This window comes from Rousettus aegyptiacus, unplaced genomic scaffold (genome assembly GCF_014176215.1).
Source record: "Rousettus aegyptiacus isolate mRouAeg1 unplaced genomic scaffold, mRouAeg1.p scaffold_m13_p_14, whole genome shotgun sequence".
NCBI classification, from domain to species: Eukaryota; Metazoa; Chordata; class Mammalia; order Chiroptera; family Pteropodidae; genus Rousettus; species Rousettus aegyptiacus.
The window spans coordinates 34,087,813-34,103,437 of NW_023416289.1; the positions used below are offsets into that span (position 1 = coordinate 34,087,813).

General features: G+C 39.6%; 1 pseudogene; it reads left to right on the plus strand.

Moving 5' to 3' along the window:
• The first annotated feature begins 6,232 nt into the window (after positions 1-6,232).
• LOC118611893 lies at positions 6,233-6,351 on the plus strand (annotated as a pseudogene).
• Positions 6,352-15,625: the final 9,274 nt, after the last annotated feature.

The window sequence follows — 15,625 nt, forward strand, 5'->3', positions numbered from 1 at the left end:
CTACACATAAAATCTGTCATGAACATAGATGCAAAAAAATCCTCCACAAGATTACAGCAAATCAAACCCAATAACGTATAACCACTAACCAATGCATACAACAATGTTTAACCAAGAACATTATACACCACAACAAAGGATAAATCCCAGGTATACAAACCTGGTTTACATTTGAAAATCAATTAATGTAATCCATCACATCAACAAGCTAAAGAAAATAACCACAGATGCAGAAAAGTATTTGATATCCAACATCCATTAATTAAAAAAAAAAAAAGAGGAACTCTCAGCAAACTAGGAATAGAGAGGAACTTCCTCAACTTGACAAAGAACATCTACAAAAACCTCTACAGCTAACATCCTACTTAAATGTGAGAAAACTGATGCATTCTCACTAAGATCAGGAACAAAACAAGAATGTCCTACCTCACCACTGCTTTTCAACATCATACTGAAAGTATTAGCTAATGCAGTAAGACAAGAAAATGAAATAAAAGGTATACAGATTGGGAAGGAAAGAATAAAGCTATGTATAAAATCCAAAATGATCAACAAAATACTTTTGGAACTAATAAGGAATTATAGTAAAGTTGCAGGATATAAGGTTAATGTACAAAAGTCGACTTTTCCTACATACCAGCAATGAACAAGTGGAATTAAAAATAAAAAAAAAGAAAGAAAAAGAAAAATTACCATCCACATAAAAACCTGCATATGAATGTTTATAGTGGCTTTATTTATAACTGCCAAAACTTGAAAGTGACCTAGATGTTTTTCAGTAGGTAAATGTATAAACTATGGTACACACAGAGAATGGAATATTATTCAGTGCTAAAAAAAATGAGCTATCAAGCCATAAAAAAACATGGAGTAACAAATACATATGATTAAGTGAAAAGGCCGATCTGAAAAGGCTACATACTATATGATTCCGACTATATGATATTTTGGAAATTACAAATGGTATTAGTAAAAAGACCAGTGGTTGCCAGGGGTTGGTTGGGGGAGATGAATAAGCAGAGTGAACAGGATTTTCAGGGCTGCAAAAATATTCTGTATGATGCTATAATGGTGAATATATGTTTTATATTTGTACAAACCCCTACAGAATGTACAACACCAAGAATGTGAACTATGGACTTTGGGTGACTATGATATGTCAATATAGGTTCATCAACTATAATAAACGTGCCACTCGGGGAGGAATGTCGATAATGGGGGAGGCTTTACACATGTAGGGGCAGGGTTTATATGGGAAGTCTCTGTATTTTCCTCTCCATTTTGATATGAACCTAAAATGCTGTTAAGTCTTAAAAAAAAAAAATATCCCAGGGACTGTGCCAAGCCATTTAAAGGCATTGTTTGTTTTTTTAATTGAATTAGATTTATGCACATGTTTAAACCATTGAATCTTTTCATTTAGGTACAAAGTTCGCTGTATTCAATGATCTAAGTGGGTTTTTTCTTTTATAGGTCCTAAGCAGTGTTATATTGTTCTTCCCGTGGGTCTTGCATGAAAAATTCCACTTCAGGATTTCCTTACAGCATTCACATGAAATATATACTCTGATCAATCAGCACCATTTTATAGATGAAAAAACTGAGGCCCAGGCAGATAAAATAATTTGCTGAAATCATGGAAATGATGAATGGCTGACCCAAGATGGAAAGCAGGGTCTATCATTTCTGACATCTGGCCTATTAAATTACAAAGCTACATAAAACCTCCAGAAAATGCTGAGTTCAAGTGTGAGGATGATGACAATGAGGACAATGACTAAGAGTAATGATAGCAATAGGAGTCACAACTGCTACTGCACATAGCAAGCAATCACCAGGCATAGTTTTGAGCCATTTACCCTGTGAAAGAGCTACCACATTACCCCACTTTACCTTTGAGATAACTGAGGCACAGAGGCGTTCAGTAACTTGCCCAGGAAGACACAGCTCATAAGTAGCAGAGTGGGGACTGGACACCAAGAGTCTGGGACCAGATCCTGGCCTTTCAAGTACTACATTAAGGAGGAAATGACAACACTCCCATGTGGGGACAGTAGCCACAGACCAAGTGAGCTGTGGTGTGAGGGGGGACATGAGCAGGAGAATTCAATTCTCCGGAAATAGGGGTCAGAGGGAGGGGCAGACTTGGTGACGTCAGACTTCAGCATTTCATGAACCACCAAAATAAAAAACTGAGAATTCCACAGTGATTTGATCAAATTGAGACGTTTGCACAAACATCAAATATCACCTATCTTTATTAACATTTCACAAAATAAAGAACTTGTATCATCAAAACTGCAAAGCTTTTCACAATAAAGGTGTGTCTTATAAAATGAATGGATTCGGCTTTATGAGGGACTCATTGCAATGGTCCTATTTTCCTTACTTGCCAAGGACAGCATGCTGGAAGAATTAAATGAGTGAAGAGAAAGACTATAAATACAGAAAAGTAGAGCTGAGGAATCCATGAGCTTCAGAGACAAGGACTGAATGACCACTTCCTTTTGCAAAATAGCTGTGGCAAAAAAAAAAAAAAAAAAGCCATTGTGAAAAGACAGTGACACGAGCCAACCCAGAGAGAAGGCAGGACAAGAGATCCAGAAGCCAGGGCACAAGCATGCTTCTCTAAGTTCTTCTATCAGTCCCTCAAGAAGCCTGGCTGGAATGTGCCTCTGGGTTCAGTAAGACACCCCCACTTCCTCTCAACATATCCTTCTCTTTTGGCTGCAACCAAAGGTAAACCCTGTTTCTTGCCCAACCCCCCCCCACCCCCCGCCCCGAGACAGGGAGACCAGGCAGAAAGAGGTGAGAAAAGAACTGAACGGGAAGGAGGATAGATGGGCTACAGAGACCATCTTGGCCAGCCAGGCCTGGAGCCAGGCCTGGCAGAGTGGGGACGCCTTACCCAGAGAGACCAGGAGCCTACAGGTCTCTAGTATCATCTCCTGGTACAGGGTCCTCTGGGCTGTGTCCAGTTGCCCCACTCCTCCTGGGTAAAAGTCACAGCCACATCCTCGAAGGTCACAGGCATCTGGAAAGTCAAATAGAGGCAGTAATGTTGATTTGAGAGCTGTTGGATGGAATTGAAGACCATCTCTCTCAATGGAAAAAGGGCAGAGAGACAAAACAGCTCCTGAGGGCTGAGCTCTGTGATGAGTTCAAGGAGCAAGAAACTGCTTTGCACTAATTACAGTGGAGTAGGAGCCTCCTCTGCCAGAGCCAATGGAGAGAGAACACATGAGGTCAGGACCATGTTGTGTGCACTGTGAGGCACTGAACGGTAAAGACTCTAAGACATCAGAGGGATGGGAAAGAATATTAATGATGATGAAAACAATAATTATAATAACTGCACCTGGGACTCACTGGTCCTCACCATGTGCCCACCTTGTGCTGAGGGCTTTACTTGTTGTGTTAAAGTGACTGAAGTCAGAGTCCTGAGATAGGAATCCAAAATTCTAAAATCAACACTTACTTGCTGTGTGAACTTGGGGTACCTCACTTCATTTCTCAGAACTTTGATTTTTGAATCAACACAATAATTCTCACTCAGCAATGATAGTTACAAGAACTAGAGAAAAAATACTTGTAAAAGAAACACTGGAGTGGCTGGCCACAGCCCATGAGGTTGACACCATCATTATCTTCATGCCCACCAGAGATCTGAGGTCCAGGAAGATCTACCAGTTACCCCCAAGTTTACATGTGTTATGAGTAGAGGCAGGATTTAAAACCCCGTCTCTCTGGTCTAGGGTCTAATTGTGTAACCCTGATGCTCCTCCATTAGCAAAACAAAACCACACTTAATGAAGATGAGGAGCATTTTAAATAAATTTTACAGTTATATTCACTTCAGCCATGGCTGAAAATACTTCTGTGGACATGGGCAGAGGAGTGTATTCATTATCATCCACCTCACAGGCATCAAACTCAGCTCTGAGGAGTTGAGGATTAAATGAGATAATCTATTACACTTGCCCGTCACCCCACAGCAAAGACTCAATGAAGGTCATACGTTTTTGTTTTCTCTCTGCTCTCACATCCTGGACAAATTCAACCAGACAAGACTATTTAATGTGGCCAGGTTTCCCACACAAAAATTTCAGAGGATGGTCAAGCAGGGAAGGGGCCATTTTAGCCTGAACTACTAGGAAAGGCCTCTCTGAGCAGAGGACAGAAAATGAGGAGGCCCTGTGAAGACACAAGGAAAGTATGCCAGGCAAAGGCCAGTGCAAGGACAAAGACTGGGAGATGGAAGAGAAGTTGGCATGGTCAGGCTGGTGTGTCTGAAGAACAGTGGCCCAGGGAAAAACGGAAGGTCACAGGTTGTGGGAGATGAGTATGGACCTACAGGCCATGGAGGTGGCTGGATTTTAAAGTGTGATGAGCGTCCTGGGAAGGAAGCATCATTCGTCTCTCAAGCACTGACTAAACAGGTCACAGACGCAATACAGCTATAAATAAATGACAAGAACAAAGTCTCCCAGGGCTTTTCTTGGCCTCCAACTTGCCCAGGTGCCCGCTCCGAACCACCTGGGAGGCATCAATGCCCGAAAAACCGTCACTCACCTGAGCTGGGTCCATCCTCGCTGCTGCCATCATAGAACCCTGTAAGAGAGCAGGGCCCTGAAAGGCGGCAACCAAGGAGGCTCCAGGATTTGGCTGACCGCCACCCCCTCCCTGCACAGAGCGGGGTAACCTCGGCTGATTGTCGCACTGCAAACCTGTTTCCCCATGTAAAATGCACACGAGGCCCAGGGCTTTGCGTCAGGACTGCGGGGACCGAGATCGGGCCCTGGCGGGCGCTTACAGGCCGCCTCTTCCCTGCTGGGGCCGGGTAAACCAACGAGCACATCGCCCCAGATCCCACAGCACTGGAAGCACCACTGGGCACAGGCAGACAGTGTATAGCTCCAAGGTGCCTGCTCAAAAGTCCTGCTCCTCTGACGAGGGCCGGAGGAAACACCCCCGTTCTAGGCCAACATTGGCCCAAGGCCCGTGCAGACACGCTGCGCTCAGCCTCCCGGTTAATATAATTTTTTTTCTTACAAACGACCAGATGTGAGTAACTGTCCAAGCCTGTCTTCTGGAGAACCACGAGGCTCAGAGAGTCGCCTCAGACCCGCCTCTTCACCGTGGGCACTACCGAAGGAGCAAGGGGCTAGGGAATCGAGCTCAGGATGCAAAGGCCTTCGTCCGAGGTCAGGATGAGTGCAGAGGCACAGAGTTAACGCTGGGGTCCTGACTGCCTCTGGATCCTCTTATTTGGTATGCAAATAAATGAGCAGTCAAAATAACTGCCCAAAGAGGATGCCGGAAGTCCCGCCTTAGCATTTTATAAAACGCAGGACCTCTAACTCTTGGGCTTACGTTGGCCCAGAGCCACCTTCAAAGGATGCACAGACTTCTGTGAAAAACAGTTCCAGACCATTGTTGACGTAAGAACATGCAAACTGATAGAGATTTTTTATAAAAATGTATTTTAAACGCAGAGGATATGCCCGGAAGATCTCAGACTTAAGAAAATGCTTCCCAGAATGACAGTTTGCAGCTTCTTTTATGCATTTGGAATTAAGGTGGGTATGTAGGGAAGATTACGAGAAGGTGGGAGAAAGCAAGGTGGGGATGGGATTATAGGATGTCAACAAGATTCTGTGCTTTCGTGAGGGTAGTCATGTTTTAGGTGAGGTCTGAAAGTTTAGTGGAGCATTAGAAGTCTGAAAAGAGGCATTTTGATGGTACATTAACCTAGATGCACAGAAATAATGGACAGGGCTGGCTTAAGCAAAGATAAGCCTTTTACTAAAAATGTTATATCCTTAGCTGCAGCTGCCCATTTGGGAATTTATGATCAGATCACTCTGTGAGGTTACTTTCTGTAGAACCCGTTTTTCGTCTACACCACAAAGTGTGTCCCGTATGACTGTCAACCTATGTCTGAACTTTGGGAGAGGGTTCGTACCTGGATGTACAAATTTGGGAGTTGTCAGCATACACTATTATTTCAGGTAATGATTCTCTGTGAGACCAGCAGAGAATGAGTGTAAGCAGAGAAAAGAACAGACAGATGAACACTGGAGCAACCCAACAAGTAGTTGCAGAACAGAAACCCAAAAAGTCATGTTAAGACTTTTAATAATCGTTTGACATTATATTAAGAAAAATCTTAGAAGTCATAATTGGTGACTTCTTTTTTTACTTCTTCTCATTACTATGAAGGTAAGAAAACACAGGCTGGCATACTACCCTGAATACCCTTGACCCTCACTGATCTCAGAAGCTAAGCAGGGTCGGGCCTGGTTAGTACTTGGATGGGAGACCACCTAGGAAGACCAGGTGCTGTAGATGTAAAAAGAAAAAGAAAAAAAGAAAAAAACAGGCTCATGTGGCTGCAGGGGCTACCAGGAGCCTGGGGGGGTAGAGTCCACCATATTGCTGCTCTTCAGCCTGGGCTTCAGGGATCAGGCTGATGGTGGAGGAGGGATAGTATTGCCACCACTTCCTCGGCAACACCTGCCCCTAAGTGCACAACAGCACCTGCAAGGTAAGTATCCGAATCTGAAAGAAAGATAATGTGCTTGGTGGAGCGGCTACCTGGGAGAGCATTGACTCTCTCGCAGAGCCAAGTCCCAGATGCGAACATCCTCATGCCTACTTCATGCAGCTTCAGACCCTCTCTGCAGATGAGCCAATGACCAGCTTCTACACATGCTATAATGTTCAGTGTGAACACTGCTGGAGGAATTGGAGCCAGGCTGTCCCAGCTGCATCATTGTTTACCTTGTTCCTCTGAGTACATTCCCAGCCCAGAGCGTACACTATGTGTCCTGAGGGTCTTTGCTGATACAGCAGAAAGCTAACCCTTTTAGGGTTGTTAGCCAGGGTGTCAGGAAAGGTAGCCCATCTGCCAATTAGTGTCCAGGGAGAGTTGGTGAGTGGGAAAGAGTATCCATAACTACATGCACTCTCATTCATCTTTTACATTGATTGGACAGTTGACATTCTCTCATCAAGCACCACTTAAATATTTACATTGCACAATAAAGTTTATTAATTTAGTACATTAGATGTTCCTAAATATTTAACTGTTAATTGGAAACTTATCAAAGTTTATTCTGACTATTTAATTAAAGTGAAACGTTTAATATTGCCTTCCCAGTGTTTTAAGTGCTTGAGAAGTAGACATCAAACCCCAAATCATGATTCCAAAATCAACTGCTATACTTAGGACTAAACTGGTTATAAAACTGCTAATAACATGAATTTCAATTTCTTTATTATTTCTATTCTTGCTTCCTAGGATTGCAATAAAATTATCACATACTTACTAAAAATAAAATGCAGCTTCCAAAAATGAAAACAGGTTAACAGCATTTGACCCTGCTGTACCATCAAGGACAATTACTAAATACAAAGGAATTGACCTTACCTTTCTCCCTTGCCCCTCACATGTATAAAATAGAAATCAAAACACACAGTTCTTACAAGTATTCATATTTATTTAATTTTTTAAAGTAAAAAACATGTAAATAAATAGAAGGAAATGAGACAAATCTCCCTTAAGAATTCCAAATGATACATAGCTACTCCTACTTCAGATGGCAGAATTTGATTCCCTTCCACTTGAGTTGACTAGACTTAGTGACTAAATATGGAAAAAGACAAACAGTAACTTGACATTAGAGATCCAGGGTGATGGGACTCAGCTTATAACTATTCCCTCCACAGAGGCCTTTCCAGATCTCTCTCAATTTAAAAGTAGCTCCCCACCCCAAGATCATGCTGCTCTATTTCTTTTTTGTCACTTATAACCATATGAAAATATATTTATAAACATTTACCTGTTAACTAATTCAGTATTTATTGATGCCTATCTTTTGACAGGCACTGCTCTACACCATGACTACATGCAGCAAAAAAGAATACATTCCTGCTGAATCTTTCACCCTAACAACCAATAACTTTCAAACAATAACAACAACAAAAAAACCTAAACAATATAATGGTTAAAAGGAGGTAGTGCTATGGAGAAAAAATGTAGAGCAGGTAAGAAATAGTGGGAGAAAACAATTTTACAATGTTTTATTCTTTTTCTTGCAATTTTGCAATATTAAGTAATGTGGTTGGAACAAGTCTAATAAGACATTGATATCTGAGCACAGACTCTTGAGGAGTGTCATGAAGTGGATATCTGAGGGAACAGTGTCTCACATAGAGAACACCTAGGTCAAGAAGTGGGAGAGTAATGGGGTGTTTGAGGAAAAGCAAGAAGTGTAGCTAGAGCTGCATCTGTAGGAGTTAAGAGTACAAAATAAGTTGGAGAGATAAATGGAGACAAGTTGTATGGAGCCTTGCAGGCCATTGTAAGGTTGTTGTATATTCCCCGTGTGTTCTAATGTGTACTTAGGAATTGTTTAACTGATATGATAGTATACAGACCTGGAAATAGTCATGAAGGAAAAAGTTTATATTCACAGATCTTTAGAAACAGAAGGCAGGGCTTATCATGCTAGGCCTCAAGGATAAGACCAGGATGGGTCTAGGGGAAGGAAAAGTGGAAGATAAAGCATAACTCATAGCCTTTATTGTGTTTTCCACAGGAAAGGCAAGGCAGGGCCAGGGAAACAGCTTAGGATTGGCTAGCTTGGATATTGTCAGCAGACTTTGAGGAATAGCAGCTTCCCTATTTGTGGTACCAGGCCCTAGGATAACCAAGACAGAAGAATATTGTCTCTGGAAGTTTAAGAGCCAGAAAGAGTGGCTGGTTCCAGTTAAGGTCTTTAGATTGTTTAATTTCCATATGAAAGGTGTGGTCCCTATGAATAGTTAGTTTGCTATCTTAAGACTATAAAAGTGTCATGAGAGGAGGAGGGAGATCTGTTAGGAAATTTTCACTGCTTTCTGTCTGTGCAAGGATTATCACCTAAACCAATGTGGTGACAGGGGAGGTGGTTTATCACAAAGCACAAATAACAGTTGATCAAAGAGGACAACGAGTAATCAAATTAGTCTAGAAATGGATATGGATGTAATGGCTTTATAGGATATTTTGGCTGTTTCTTTAAATCTGTCCATACCCCACACTTCCTCCTTCAAATGTTAGGCATATTCCTGATGACACTACAGTGTATGTTACAGAAATGCTTTATTACAAGTACATACTCAAGCAATATGATTGTTTTTGCTGTAACAGAGCCTAGGCCAAGGTCCAGGCGGATGGACTGTGCAGGAAAGTGTTAACTGAAGTATGTTTGCTCAAATGCTACACATTCCAAAGAAAAAACTGGCCTTGACCAGCTCTAGGAAGACCACTTAAGTCTTTTAGGTGCTTGGTACCTGACTCTTGGTTAGGACAAGGAGAGTGTGAGACCTAGAAAGGAGGTAGTTGAAGGGTATGGGCTCTGATTGGTTGCTTTGCATGTAAAAAGCATGCTCACAGGGGAGTCTTTTGCTACCTCCAGGAATCAGCTAGCCCTTAGAAGAGCAGTCTCTCCAGTATGAGTAAGGTGTCAGATGTAAAATATCAGAACAAAAATACATGCTTAATACACGGACCTCCAAATTACAGAGTGGACAGGAATTTCCTAATGTTATCTAGCAGGGAAGAACAAGGCCAAGAAGCATAACCAGGTAGCCTAACTAGGGCGCCCATACTCTTGTCACTGGTCTTTTCCAATTTAGCTGAGATGATTCCATTGTGAGATGTGTAGCACACCTGTGAGCAAACATTACAAATCTTCAACTCTCACAACTCAAGGATGACACTACCAAGCATTCTGGAGGCACCTCAGCTTCCCACAACCAAAACTGGGAAGGTGGTCTGTGGGCAGGAGTGAGAGTTCAAAGGGAGCTGCACACACTCCCAAACACCATGTACCCGCAGGTCTCCAGCATCGTGGCCCTGCAGAGGACCCTCCCTGAGGAGGCCACCTATTCCCACGCCCTCCCCCTAAGACTCACACACAGACCTGTTAACAGGACTGGACTGAAATAACACACTCCTCAATCTCAAGTTATGCATATTCGATGACACAGGAATTATTATGACCACATATTCTTTAATTTTCTCTTTCTTGAACCCGAAGGCTACAAGTTTCAAATGGAAACAAAGAGTAAATGAGAAATTGTTGACATATGTGCAATGGAAATACACAGCATTGACCTGGCCATTACATCTCTGTAGAAAGAGAGGCAAAGGGAATATCGGCAAGTCAATTCACTTTAGGACCTATCTATGTACATATATAGATATTAAGAGTCAAGATCCTTTCTCACCAGACACTCTGTACTTTGTCATCACTAAATTAAATACTGACTGCTTTGCAAGAATTTCTACTGTGATTTAACTGTTTTAGTTACAATGGTTTACATGTATATATAAACTTTTCCCTCGAAATGACTTATTTTTTGTTGTAGCGAACTGTATTTGTTAAAAATATTTGAACTTACAAAACATTTTAGTGCCATTCAAGTCATGGTGAAGAAGAGTTAACATAGCAGGCCTTAAACTGCTACCTCTGAGCTTCAAAGTTTGCCCTCAAACAGACTTTGGCACCTTAGACTTTAGGAGGTTTCCCACATTCCCAGAAAGGCTGAATAGCTCGATTTGCTTATTGTTTGTGTTATCAATGCGGCGTATATACTGGTGACCTGCTATCCTTCTGGAGGTCTAGAATCTTGATTATAGATTCTACACAGAATGCCCAATAAAAGCCCTGGACACTGAGTTTCTAATGAGCTTCCCTAATAGCCATTTCATACATACTGTTGTAACTCATGATGAAGCTTAAATTAAGAACTCAGAACTCCTAAAGCTTGGCCCTGATTTCCTCTGGACTGTAGTCCTGGTACTTTTTCCCTGGGCTGGGTTTGCTTTGTATTCTTTCGCTGTAATAAATCATAGCCATTGAGTATGGTAATATGCTCAGTCCTTTAAGTCTTCATAATAAGTCATCAAACCTGGGGTGGTCTTGAGGACTTCTGACAACCATTCATTATGACTTATAAAGTCTTATCGATCTGGCCATAAAAGCCTGTGGAGTTTCTCTTCAAGGTCACCATGTCGATATACTTTGCCAACTATATACACAGCTTTGTAAGCACTCTGTGAGGGACCCAAGCATTATAATAAAAATACACTGCTGTGTGTGGCCATTAACCAAAATACACATATATTGAGTGTCTACTAAGGAAAATAAAAAGGTAAAATGAATAGGGTGACACAGTGGCTGGATGCAGGGTGATGAAAAAAAAAAAAAAACGGTTGCGAGGGATATGGCTTAGACAAGACAAGAGGTAATGGATACACTGAGATGTTTTTCAGGTACCGCAAACACAATATCTAAAACCAAATGCCTGCTTTAGCCCTTCTCTACTTCCCTTCAACCTCAAACCCAGAGATTATCTGTATTTTCTACAAAAGTTATAATAAATTATATAGTCATTAAAGAGTGAGTTTGGTTTATTTCACTCAACCTGAAGGAATGGCCAAGACAGATCATCAAATGAGAAATAGAGAAATGAGCATTTTAAAAATCTATTTTAGTAAAAATGAATGGTGACCAGGAAAACAGACTTACCCTGTGAGGAAGAATACAGGAAAGTGGTACGAGCATGAATTCTGCAGCCACCCTAACTGGCCTCTAATCCCTCATCACCTCCTAATTGACTGTACAACTTTGGGCAAATTCCTTAACCTTTCTGTGCCTTAAGTTTTCTCATCTGTAAAATGGGGATAACATTACCAACTACATAGACTTGTTGCAAAGGTTAAGAGTTAATGTGTGTAAAATATTCAAAACAGTAGCTGATGCATCATAATACCATCTGAAGGAGCAGAGAAGGAACTCACAGACTAGGAAACGACCTTCAAATCAGAGAGGAGGGCAGCAATAAAAAGGTCCAACAATGGAGCGGGGAGAGTAGGGCAAAAGGGAACTTTGTGAGACCTACTTAAGTCTAGGGATAGTGGTAGAGGCCATTCTTCAGTTGTCAATGGAGTGAAAGCAATGTGAAAGGGTGGGGACAGAAGCAGACAGAAGTTATACATAGTGTATCTGTGAAAGAATGGAGTTGGGCAGTGCTCAATGGGCATGTGGGATAGAAAGTGCCTGGAGGTGAGACTAGAGACTTGAACACAGGTACAGATTATAAGGTTAGAAAGGGATTAAGAGGGAAAGTTAAAGACCAAGCAGTGAGGGCATAAAAAACAGAGGTCCTAGACAAGTTGGATAGTGGTGGAATGTGTTCAACTACAAAAATGAAGAGTAATCCTGGAAGAGGAGTGACCTCTTCCATTTGCGGCTACAACACAGAGAGCTGGGGAATTTTACAGAAACCTTTCCTGGAGAACACAACTCTGAACAATCTGCAGATCACCCTCAGTTATATTATTTATTCTTAGAAATATTTGTGGACACCAATACGGAAGACTGCAGGCCTTCCGTTCCTCTAGAAAATTTAGGATTTCTATTCCAAAATAAAATAAACCACCAGAGAACCATGACTTTGGACTACTACAGCTTTGCCTGTTTTCTCAGAGTCCTTCTTTGTCATTATAAACTAGGCAAAGAAACAGAAGATGTATAAAAAAAGAAAAAGAAAAGAAAGAAAGGAAGGAAGGAAGGAAGGAAGGAAGGAAGGAAGGAAGGAAGGAAGGAAGGAAGGAAGGAAGAAAGAGAAGGAAAGGAAGGAAAGGAAGGAAAAGAAGGAAAAGGGAAGGAAGGAAGGAAGGAAGGAAGGAAGGAAGGAAGGAAGGAAGGAAGCTGAGCAAACACCGAACAGGTTAAACCTTAGAAATTTCATGCCAGGTTACACTCTAATCACACTTCTGAACTTATATATATACAAAGAAAAACCACTCTGAAAGCAGCTTGACAGAAAGAATGCATTATAGACAGGGAAAAAAACGGGTCAAATGGCAGCAGATTTCTCACCTGAAAACAAGGAAAATAGAGGGAAGTGACATGTTTTTCAAGTATTAAGAAATAAGACTGCTGATCCCAAATCCTATATGCCACAAAAATTTTCTTTTGGGAATGAAGGGGCCATAAAGACATTTTTAGATGAAGGAATACAAAAACAACATTACCAGAAGATCTACCCTAGAAGAAAGACTATAAAAGTTAGTGAAAAAGAAAGGAAATGTTAACAGAAGAAACCTTGGGATTTCAAGAAGGAAGAAAAAGCAATGGAATGGGTAAAAGTAAAGGTGAACAGACTACGCTTCTCATGAGTTTTGTAAAAACTTTGAAAGGTGAAGGAAAAAGAACATCACCCAAATTGGTGCTCAGTGTATGAAAATACTTAAGACAATTATATTAAAGAACAGGGAATGTAAAGGGACCCAATGAAAGTAAACTTTCTACAGATCAAAGTGCAAAAATGTTGATATTTCCTAGGCTGTGATAACTTATGTATATGTAATACCTAGTAATCACTAAAATACAAAGAGATACTCAAAAACATAATAGATATATCAGATGGAATTCTAAAAAGTAAAGTAACCCACAGAAAGGCAAAAATAATAGGGGAACAATAAACAGGAAACCAAAACAAAAATGGAAGACTTAAGACTAACGTATCAATAAATGGTCTAAGTATACCAATTTAAAACCAGAAATTGATAAAATGGATAAAAACAAAAGGATGACCTGAATATATGCCATTCACAGAAACTTACTTCGAATGTAATGATATAGATAAGGCTGAAAATGAAATGATGGAAAAATATAGACCATGCAAACATTAATCAAAAAATGAAATATTAATTATGTTAATATCAGATAAAGTATATTTCAAAGCAAAGAAAATTCAGAGGGCATTAAATAATGTTAAAAGGGTCAACAGATCGAGATGACAAAGCAATCCTAAACGTGGATGCACCAAACAACAGAGATTTGAAGTACATACAAATAAAAACTAATAGAACTTAAAAGGAGAAACAGACAATTACACAATTATACTGCAGGGCTTCAATGGCTGTCTCTGAGCTATTGATAGAAATACTAGACAGAAAATCAGCAAGGATATAGAAAATCTGAATAACATCATCAACCAACAGAATAGTGTAGACATTTATAGAAACTCTAACAGTAGAATACACATTCTTTTCAAGCAGCCTTATGGAGCATTCATCAAGACAGACTATTTCCTGGATCATAAAGCCAACCTCAACAAATTTAAACAGCCAGATCAAACTAGAAATCAATAGCAAAAAAAGAGAACATAAAACATGCCAAACCCTAGAAAATTAAACTATATACTTCTAAATAATGGGTCAGAGAAGTCTCAAATGAAGAAATTATTTAGAACTGAATGAAATGTAATTAAAATATATTAAAACTTGTGAGATGAAGCTAAAACAGTACTGTGAGGGATATTTACAGAATTTAATACTTATATTAGAAGAGTAAATCTCAAATCAGTAATCTAAGCATCCATTTCAAGAAACTACACAGGAAAATACAACAAAAGCAAGTAGAAAAAAGAACATAATAAAAATCAGTGGAAAAAATCAGTGAAATTAGGAATAGAAAGATAACAGTAAAAACAATGATATAAAGTGCTAGTTCTTTGAAACGATGAAAAAACTCATACATACTAACACTAATAAAGATAAAAGAAGAATTGACACATTTCCAATATCAGAAATAAAACAGGGTATTCAAACAAATTCTGCTGCCATTAAAGAATGATAAAGGAATACTTAAAGCAAATAAAGTTTAGAAAGAATGAAACAATTTCTAGAAAAGGACAAACTATGAAAATTTATCCAATATGAAATAGATACTCTAAATAGTTCTATACATATTAAATAAAATAAATACATAATTAAAAAGCTCCCAAAAGAATAACCCTTAGGACTAAGTGGTTTGCTGGAGAATGCTACCAAACATTAAAAGAACAAATACGACCAATTCTACACGCTGTCTTCCAAATAATAGAAGGAACACATCTCAACACCTATTGGCAGTTATCACCTAGACACCAAAACCAGACAATGACAATATAACAAAAACAAATAAAACCCACAAATGAAACTAAGAAAAAAACAAAAACAAAAAAACACTACATATTCTCTCTCATCAAAATGAAGGAAAACTTTCTCATAAAATACTAGCATACTGAATACCGTAATACATAAAAATAATTATGCTCCATGACCAACAGGGGCATATTCCAAGGATACACTGCTGGTTCAACATTCAAAACTCATATCAATATAATACACCATATCAATAGGCTACAGAAGGAAAAAATATGATTATATCAACTAATAGGGAAAAATATTTGACAAAATTTAACAGCCATTCAAAATAACGTCAAAAAAAAAAAAAAACCCTCAGCAAATTAGGAATATTGGAAACTTTCTAAACTTCATAATAAACCTCTATGAAGAAAACCTTAAGACTAACATCACACTTAATGAAAAAACTTAATGTTTTCCCCTTAATATCAGGAACCAGGCTAGGATATCCTTTCTCACTAGTACTATTCAACGTCATAGTGGAAATGCTAGCTAGAGCAGTAAAACAAGAAAAAGGTATACAGATGAGAAGGAAGAAATAAAACTATCTCTATTTGCAAATTATATTTCCATGTATGAAATCCCAAGCATTCT